The 8,454-nt window shown below is 43.8% G+C and overlaps 1 long non-coding RNA gene across 1 annotated transcript; it reads right to left on the bottom strand.

The window, feature by feature from the left end:
* Positions 1-346: 346 nt before the first annotated feature.
* Positions 347-5,514, bottom strand: LOC119328368. Its single transcript, XR_005158937.1, has 5 exons — positions 4,645-5,514; positions 4,444-4,515; positions 2,746-4,355; positions 2,517-2,631; positions 347-1,210 (listed from the first exon to the last, which is right to left on the bottom strand). It is a non-coding gene; the product is annotated as an uncharacterized LOC119328368 (long non-coding RNA).
* Positions 5,515-8,454: the final 2,940 nt, after the last annotated feature.

Genomic DNA, 8,454 nt, shown 5'->3' with positions numbered 1-8,454 from the left:
CAAAAAGTTTGAAATTTGATTTTTTTTTAAAGGCCTCTATGAAGGCCAAGAGCCAAACGTCCGTTCTCGCTAAGTACGCACTAATAAATTAGATAGATATAAATTAGTGAAGACTGAACAAACCCCTGTCCAGCATCTTTTCTAGCCCATAGTTGGACACCTCAACCCGTGCCATTTATGTCTCTTACCAACCTGCTATGGTGGGAATACGGTCCATATACTTCGATGAGACGCGCACAGGGCAGAAATCACGAGCCAATGTGATGGCCGTGATTCCGAGCTACATGGTGCTCGGGCACCAAAGAGGATTTCCGTGTTACATAGCTTTATATATTACAATGCATGGTAGGTTTATTAATAGTGAACATATGTTCGTAGGAAATACGTAATAAGCTGCTGCATGTTATATTGAGAGACTACTGACATTTGCCTCGCAACATAGAACGTAGCTGATGGTTTAATCTATATACATGCGATTGCCGCAACTAACATACATAGCTGGGGATAGCTTAAGTTCAAAGTCCATCAACAGGATAGAAGCTCTGGAAAGACTGGCAGATGAACTATGGCAGTGATCTTCTCTAGACAAAGGTAATCACTTGATATTCAAAAAGAAGGCTGTTGTAGCTGGTAGTATCGGCATCTTCTGAAGGCACATAGGCTGTGGAAGTAGATCCTCTCCTACGTGGATATACCGATGTGTTTTGGATTACCTGCATAGAGTTTTCACTCAACTGGCCAAGATGAGCAATTGCATTGTGAATATCTATAGCCACTTTGTCGAGCTCGCGACCACTTATGGAATTGGCTGAGCATACACTTCCTTTAGCTGGGCGGTGAATCTCAGAAGAAGTGCTTTTAACCTGATCTGCAAAGTCTTTGCTAAGTTCTCTAATCTTCAGAGCCTATTCTTTGATTTCTTTCTCTTTGTCCTAACAAACCAATCAGATGCAGTTCTCTTTCCTTTTTTTGTTGCAGCTCGTTGTAACTATAGTCTTTCAATACCTTGGCACGCATGGTCTCCATATATTTCATTACTCGAGCAGTTGCAACGTCCATTGCATCTTCTATAGAATTGTATGAATAGCCAGACAATGTCATTGCTTCATCGTCACGTCGCTGATGTTGTGTGCTCGGACAAAACTTGATTGCACTGCAATTCTTTCCCCAACTTTGCAGCAGAAGAACTGACATTGACATCCACAGCTTACTACAAAACAAAGGCACATAACCTCTAAACCAATCTCCTAGTTCTGAAGCTTAAAATGAAGTACACCATGACAGAGTATATAAGAGAACATGCAGTGACTACAAATTTTCAAGTCCTGATACAAATTTGCATCTGTAAATAATATCTGCAATGTTTTTCATAAAAAATACTGTATAACGATAAAGGTGGCCATGTCAAAATAAAAAGAGACGTGATCTTTATCACATATGATTTCAAAGTTTAGAACATTGCAGGCATGATAAAGGAATAACTAATATGCATTTATATCCTAGAACAAAGTGAGTACACAATTATAACGATAACAAAACCTGCAATAGGCAAAATAACTATGCACTTGATTCGAGGAATAACTAAATAGAGAGGAAGAGCCAAGGGAAAGGCTATTGGCAACATATCAAACACTGCACTACAATGATCAACGTACAGAGAGAGCTAAAGTGGTTTCTCGTGGTTAATAGGCAAGTTTCAATGGCCATGAAATGGTATGGAATTCCTGCTAGGAAATAAATACAGAGCAGTCTCTTAAAAACATATATATTAGTACAACCTAGATTGACCACAGATTTCATTTTGATATATTTACTAAAACTAAAACATCTACCGTTTCTTGTAAATTACCTTCAATTGTAAAAGAACATGCATGGGCATCAATTAGTGAGCAGTTAAAAGTTAATTGATTGAAAGAAAAATCCTGAAGCATTATAATGCTAGCTTCAATATTTAAAATTTATATCATTCTAAAACCTACTCACCAAGAAGATTACATAAAACTGTATCTATGATATACAATGCACACCAGAACTTATAACAAAGTTCAGCTAGTGCAACCACCAATAAGTTATGCGATGATCCAGCTTGTGAGAAGAACAAATTTGACTCTGTATGTTATGAAGATCACTCCAGAAACTTATATGTTTAATGAAGTGAGAAAAATAAAACAGAACATGCATGGGCACCAATTAGTGAGCAGTTAAAAGTTAATTGATTGAAAGAAAAAACCTGAAGCATTATAATGCAAGCTCAATTATTTAAAATTTATATCATTCTAAAACCTACTCACCATGAAGATTACATACACTTTTTCTATGATATACAATGCGCACCAGAACTTATAACAAAGCTCAGCTAGTGCAACCACCAATAAGTTATGCGATGATCCAGCTTGTGAGAAAAACAAATTTGACTGTATATGTTATGAAGATCACTCCAGAAATGTATATGTGTAATGAAATGAAAAAAATAGCCAAAATTACACTGGCAGTAAGTGAAGGCTTTACTTTCATACCAAAGTAGTCTTGGGAGGCCAATGAACCAAAGAGAGGGAGCATAGACTGGAAGAAGCACATTCAGATTCAAGCTGTGAGCGATCAATAGCACTGGAAAGGTGATGAGGGAGTCTACTGAACATCATCTCGATCCACACCATGACATACCAATAAAACCATTCATAAATTTTGAGTACCATCATGCAGATTTTCTGGAAAGTAAAATACAAGAGACCGAAAAAATCTCACCAATTACTCCACCTATAAAGTGAGATGACAAATTCAATCGGGATTAGTGTGCTCCAGCCTCCAGCCATGTCTTGGTTAAAGATTCAATAACACCAAAGATATATTCCACCTGTAGCAACTGAACCAATAACACTCGGACTAATTCCCCTGTTATAAACATGCAAACAGGCGAACGATACAAAAAGGTCAGGATTGCTATGTTTATCAAGAGTACTACTCCCTCCGTCCGAAAAAGTATGTTCCTAAAATAGATGTATCTAGACCAAGTTAGTGCTAGATACATCCATTTGAGAGACAAGCTTGGGACAAGCATTTTCGGATGGAGGAAGTACTATTAATGTTGCGAAAAAGTTCAGTCATTTGGACACTGTCAACCTCGGGCTCCGGTATCACATGGCTGAAGCAAGCTGGCAGCTCAAATATGATTAAACTGTCTCTTTGAACCATAAAATCATTCTCCTCAAATTTATATGCAGCACAAAAACAAATACACAAACCTTCATGATGACAAGATAAAATCAGAAAAAGTGTGAGTCTGAACCTTATCATCATTTGCCTCAAATTTATATGTAGCAACGCAGCTGAGAACAAAATACACAAACCTTCATATGTACAAAAAATACACAAACTTTCATAATAACAAGATACTACTAATGGATAGAATCACTATTCAATGGCCACTGCAGCAACCATATACAAAAAGAAAATGCAACGCCAGCGAAACCCGTGGTAAATTAGGACCAATGCTTCAGCAAGCAATTATTAAGCAAGCATGGCAATAAAACACATGTCCTTCAAGGATGACTATAATGTATTAACACAATACCAATTCAGTTTCGGTATAAAAATCAACGAACAAGCCTATGCCTACTTAATTCTGTCACAATATGTAACCAGAAGTAGTTCATTTAGTGGACAGAAAAATATACAACACTCACCCTTCTGATAAAAGAAACTGTCCTCTAGGAGGGACTCTGCTTTGGAAGTAACATTGATGTACTGAAGAGAAGTGTAATGATCTTTAGTAGAAAAGGCACATGATAAAAAAATTATGAGCTCGATTTCAGTGCATATAGAATACTTTAAAAAATTATGAGCACGATTTCAGTGTATATAGAATACTTTAAATAGTTGAGTTATATATACGATGAGAATCAATCAACGCAATCTCTCTAGGGGTGCTATAGCTGCTGCTCTACCTGTATTTCAGAACATAGAGCTTATATTTTTTTTGTCAATGCCTATCGATCCACAACTTTTGACAAGCTTAAGGATCGTGGCCAAGGCAACGTTCAAATGCATGCGGGCAGAGACTGACAACTAACACTTGTATAAGCCCAAATGTCACCATCACATTATCTGTGACTTTTCATACTGCTAAAAGCCTAAAACTGTATGAACTATGAAGAGAATATATATTTAATTAACAGTGAAAGGCAGTAAAGACCGCAGTACTGCACTGAGCGCAGCCTCCCTTGCCCAAGCCCCAGCATCCTCTCTGTTTTGTTTTTCTTTGATATATTGTAGAACCTTCTACATATATGACAAATATCCAGTATGCACATAAAATAAGCAGTTCATCTGAATTGGTGAACATATATTTAAGAACCCTGTGAAATAATGAGCCATTAAGCAAACAACAAAATCAGTATCTACAAATATAGACAAGGCGGCCGACAATCCAAACAAAAGGTTTACCTGATCGAGCAGAATTTCATTGACAAATTCCAAAAACAAAAATTGTCAGCACTGTGTCGTTGCAACAAAATCCTGCGACATAGAAATAAAGTTGGAACCACTATAAGAACAAATTAGCTCATGAACACATCAGACACGATAGGGAAAATACTGCCAATATAAAGTACAGAGAAAAGAGAAGAGGCAAAGAGAGAGGAGCACCTCGGCAAGATTTTGGAGGAAGACGTCTTCGCGGTCCTTTAGTCGACGCCCTCATCCAGTGTTGTCCCAAGGCTCTCTTACTCTTGTTAAGTGTACTGGTCTCTTGTCGTCGAGGTCGGTGCACTTGACCTGGCGCTGCATGCTACTGCCTTCGCGTCCCAAGGCTCTCTTAATCTTGTTGTCCTCTCCCTCGAATGCAATGAACAATAGGTACATACACCATAGAGAAAATGTTAGCAACTGAATTTATGACATATCCTTCATCAATTATTAAATAAAATATTGAAAATGAAGGTCATCTCATCAGCTCATAGCCTTCTCATCAATTTTTGCTTTTCACAAAGGCTTTTCAGTGTCACAATTAACCAAATAAAGAAGCAACCAGCAACAGGTAGTAGCAGTAGCAACACAAGCAACCAGCAGCAGCTAGCAGCACCAGAACCAGCACACACATCTAGCAGCACAAGTAGTAGCCGTAGCTCAAAAAGCAACTGCACAAACACACAGTACAGCACAAGCACAAAATCAAAGGGAGACAGAGAGGAAGCAGGAGTTCATCTGCCTGACAGAGATGAGAATGAGCCGAGGAGGGGCGTGAATGACAGGTGTGCGGACGGGCTTCTCAGGTGGATGGACAGTGGCGCGAGAGCAAGACAGAGCCGGCTTTCTTGGCGGCCCGCCCTCCCACTGTCGAGGACGACGGCGACAGTGCTGTGGACAATCATGCCGGCGCTTGTAGCCTCGTCTGTCCCTCCCGCTCCAGATCAAGAACCTAGGAGGAGACAAGGAGTGGTGGCCGCCGCGAGGGGATGCGCCGGAAGCCATGGACTGAGAGGGATGTGAGCGACAGGGAAAGCCGGAGGAGGTGGAGATGAGCGGTGGGAGAGGCCGTGGCGGCGGCGAGGGAGAGGGCGCGCAGGAGGAGGCAGCTTGTCATCACCTTGCATCGGTCGAGCCACCGCCGGGAGGCCCGGATCTTCTCTTCCTCCAGATCCCACATTTCTCTTCCTCCAGATCCGAGGCTGGCTTACGCGGGGGAGAAGAGAGAAGGGGCTTGCGGTGCGAGAGAGAAGAGGAGGGAGAGGGAGGAGAGGAGGTGGACGAGGCGCGGGGTGGCTCGAGGCGGGGGAGCGGAGGCTCCATGGCGTTGTCTGGCTCGAGGCGGGGGAGCGGTGGACGCAGTGCCGGCAGAACGCTCACTTTGCCAGCACTATTCATAGCCTACGTGGACACAGCGGTTGTGCCTAGCACCCCGCTCATCCTTTATATGTTCGATGATCCAACCAAGCCCACTATCATCGTTATCTAAGTCAAAGCAAGTTTCCATTGGATTACTATAGATCCAAAAATTAGAAGTTATTTATCCGCCGTTGTGTCACAATCACATAAGAGAATCCAAATTGTTCCAAGGTTACTAAAAATCTATTTATTCACCAATATAAAATCACTTCATAAGTGATACCCTCCTACTACTGTATCTAAAGGAGCACAAACACATAATAAAAGCAAGGTCAACTTCTCCAACGAGGCTCGTACCACTGAAATTGTCATCTATTCTAATTAATCCAAATCATCCTCCCATGATGATCTTGTACTCGTAACATTCTTGGGTAGGGCTAGCAAAATCATCAAAGTCAACCAACTACAATCTGTTTGTATCATCTTCATGCTCATGTCCATATGGGGCACAAGCTTAGGTTAAAATATCACAAATCCAAGTGCTCAAGTTATCTCCAACCTATAATCCAACTAGTAATATCCAAGATGATCCAATAGTCCACCAATAAACTCCGCCTATGTTGTCTGAACATAGCCGGTCCCAAGCCCGGGTAAAGGAGGAGGGTTGTGATAGGCTTGGCGAGCCAACGTAAAAACTCAGCCACTCTTATGGAGATGAAACCCAAAAGATTTTCGTTGGGGCGTAACCCTCTCAGCGACGCGCCACATCGGAACCCGGGTGTGGTGGAAAGTGGGCAAGGGCCGGGCCGTCACCCCCCAAGTGGCGCGCCGTATCTTGATCCGGTGTAACACCCCGGATATGATTTACCCAATATGTAATTCAACTCTTGCCATTTCCGGCCTTAAGTTATTTTATTTTCTCGGGTTCAGGTTTTTGTCTCCGGGTGTTGTTGTCGTTGTCATGCATCTCATATCATGTCATCATGTGCATTGCATTTACATACGTGTTCATCTCATGCATTCGAGTTTTGTCCCCGTTGTCCGTTTTGCATTCCGGCGCTTCGTTCTCCTCCGGTGGTCATTTCTACCTTTCTTTCGTGTGTGGGGATTAAACATTTCCGGATTGGACCGAGACTTTCCAAGCGGCCTTGGTTTACTACCGGTAGACCGTCTGTCAAGTTTCGTATCATTTGGACTTCGTTTGATACTCCAACGGTTAACCGAGGGACCGAAAAGGCCTCGTGTGGTTGCAGCCCAACACCCCTCCAAGTTGGCCCAAAACCCACCAAAACCCTCTCCATCATCAAGAGCGTTCGATCACGATCGCGTGGCCGAAAACCGCACCTCATTTGGACACTCCTAGCTCCCTCTATGCCTATATATACCTCCCCCATTCCAAATCTCGGATCCCCTCTCTCTAAACCCTAAAAAAAGATCCCCTCGCCGCCGGACGTGTCCGAATCGGGCCGGACACGCCGGCCTCCTCCCGCCGTCGGCCCGTCCCGGCCCAAAGCCAGCCCTCCGCCGCTCCCGCCTGGGCCAGAGGCGCCGCGCCCCGCCGCCGGCTTCTTCCCCGCGCCCCGCCGCCCGCGCCGGCCTGCCTCGTTGCCGCCGCGTCGCCCGCGCCGGCGAACTCCTCCACCGGCGCCGCTCCAAGTCCCGCGACCGAGCCCGCCGCCGCCTCGCCGTGCGCGCGCCGTCCGGCCTCCTCCACCGCGCGCCAAGTCCCTCCCCCTCACCGGCTCCTTCCTCCGGCGAGGTCCAGCAGCTCCGGCAAGCTCGAAGCTCCGGTGCACTGTTCCGGCGACCTCGGGAAGCATGCCAGATCTGAGATCTAAACTCGATATTCAAGAAAGAATGGGTCTCATCTGGCCTAGTTCTTCTCCGTGGGGTTGTGGTGTTCTTTTGTGAAGAAGAAGGATGGAACGGACCGACTCTGTGTTGATTACCGTCCATTGAACAAGAAGACCATAAAGAACAAATACCCACTTCCCAACATCAACGAGCTGTTCGAACAACTCAAAGGTGCCCAAGTATTCTCCAAGCTTGATCTCCGTATGGGTTATCATCAGATTCGAATCCGTGAGCAAGATATTCCCAAGACGGCTTTCAGGACAAGCTATGGTTCATATGAATACACGGTCATGTCTTTTGGCCTCGTCAACGCTCCTCCGACTTTCTCTCGCATGATGAACTTCATCTTCAACGCCTACACCAATGACTTCGTTCTGGTCTATCTCGACGACATTCTGGTTTTCTCGAAGAACAAGGAAGATCATGCCAAGCACTTGCGTTTGGTACTCGATAAGCTGAGGGAACACAAGTTCTACGCCAAGTTCTCCAAGTGCGAATTTTGGCTCGATGAGGTTCTTTATCTTGGTCATATCATCTCTGCCAAGGGCATTGCGGTGAATCCTGAGAAGGTGTCTGCAATTGTGAATTGGGAACCTCCTCAGAACGTGAAGCAACTCCGTAGCTTCCTAGGTCTCGCAAGCTATTGTCGAAGATTCGTTGAAAACTTTTCTAAGATCGCAAAGCCTCTCTCAAATCTTCTCCAGAAGCATGTCAAGTACGTTTGGTCTCCGGAGTGTGACATTGCTTTCAACACTTTGAAAGAGAAATTGATCACTG

The sequence above is a fragment of the Triticum dicoccoides genome, chromosome 7A (assembly GCF_002162155.2).
Source record: "Triticum dicoccoides isolate Atlit2015 ecotype Zavitan chromosome 7A, WEW_v2.0, whole genome shotgun sequence".
NCBI lineage: Eukaryota > Viridiplantae > Streptophyta > Magnoliopsida > Poales > Poaceae > Triticum > Triticum dicoccoides.
The sequence above is the reverse complement of the archived record's forward strand: the minus strand, read 5'-3'. Positions and strand labels throughout refer to the sequence as shown.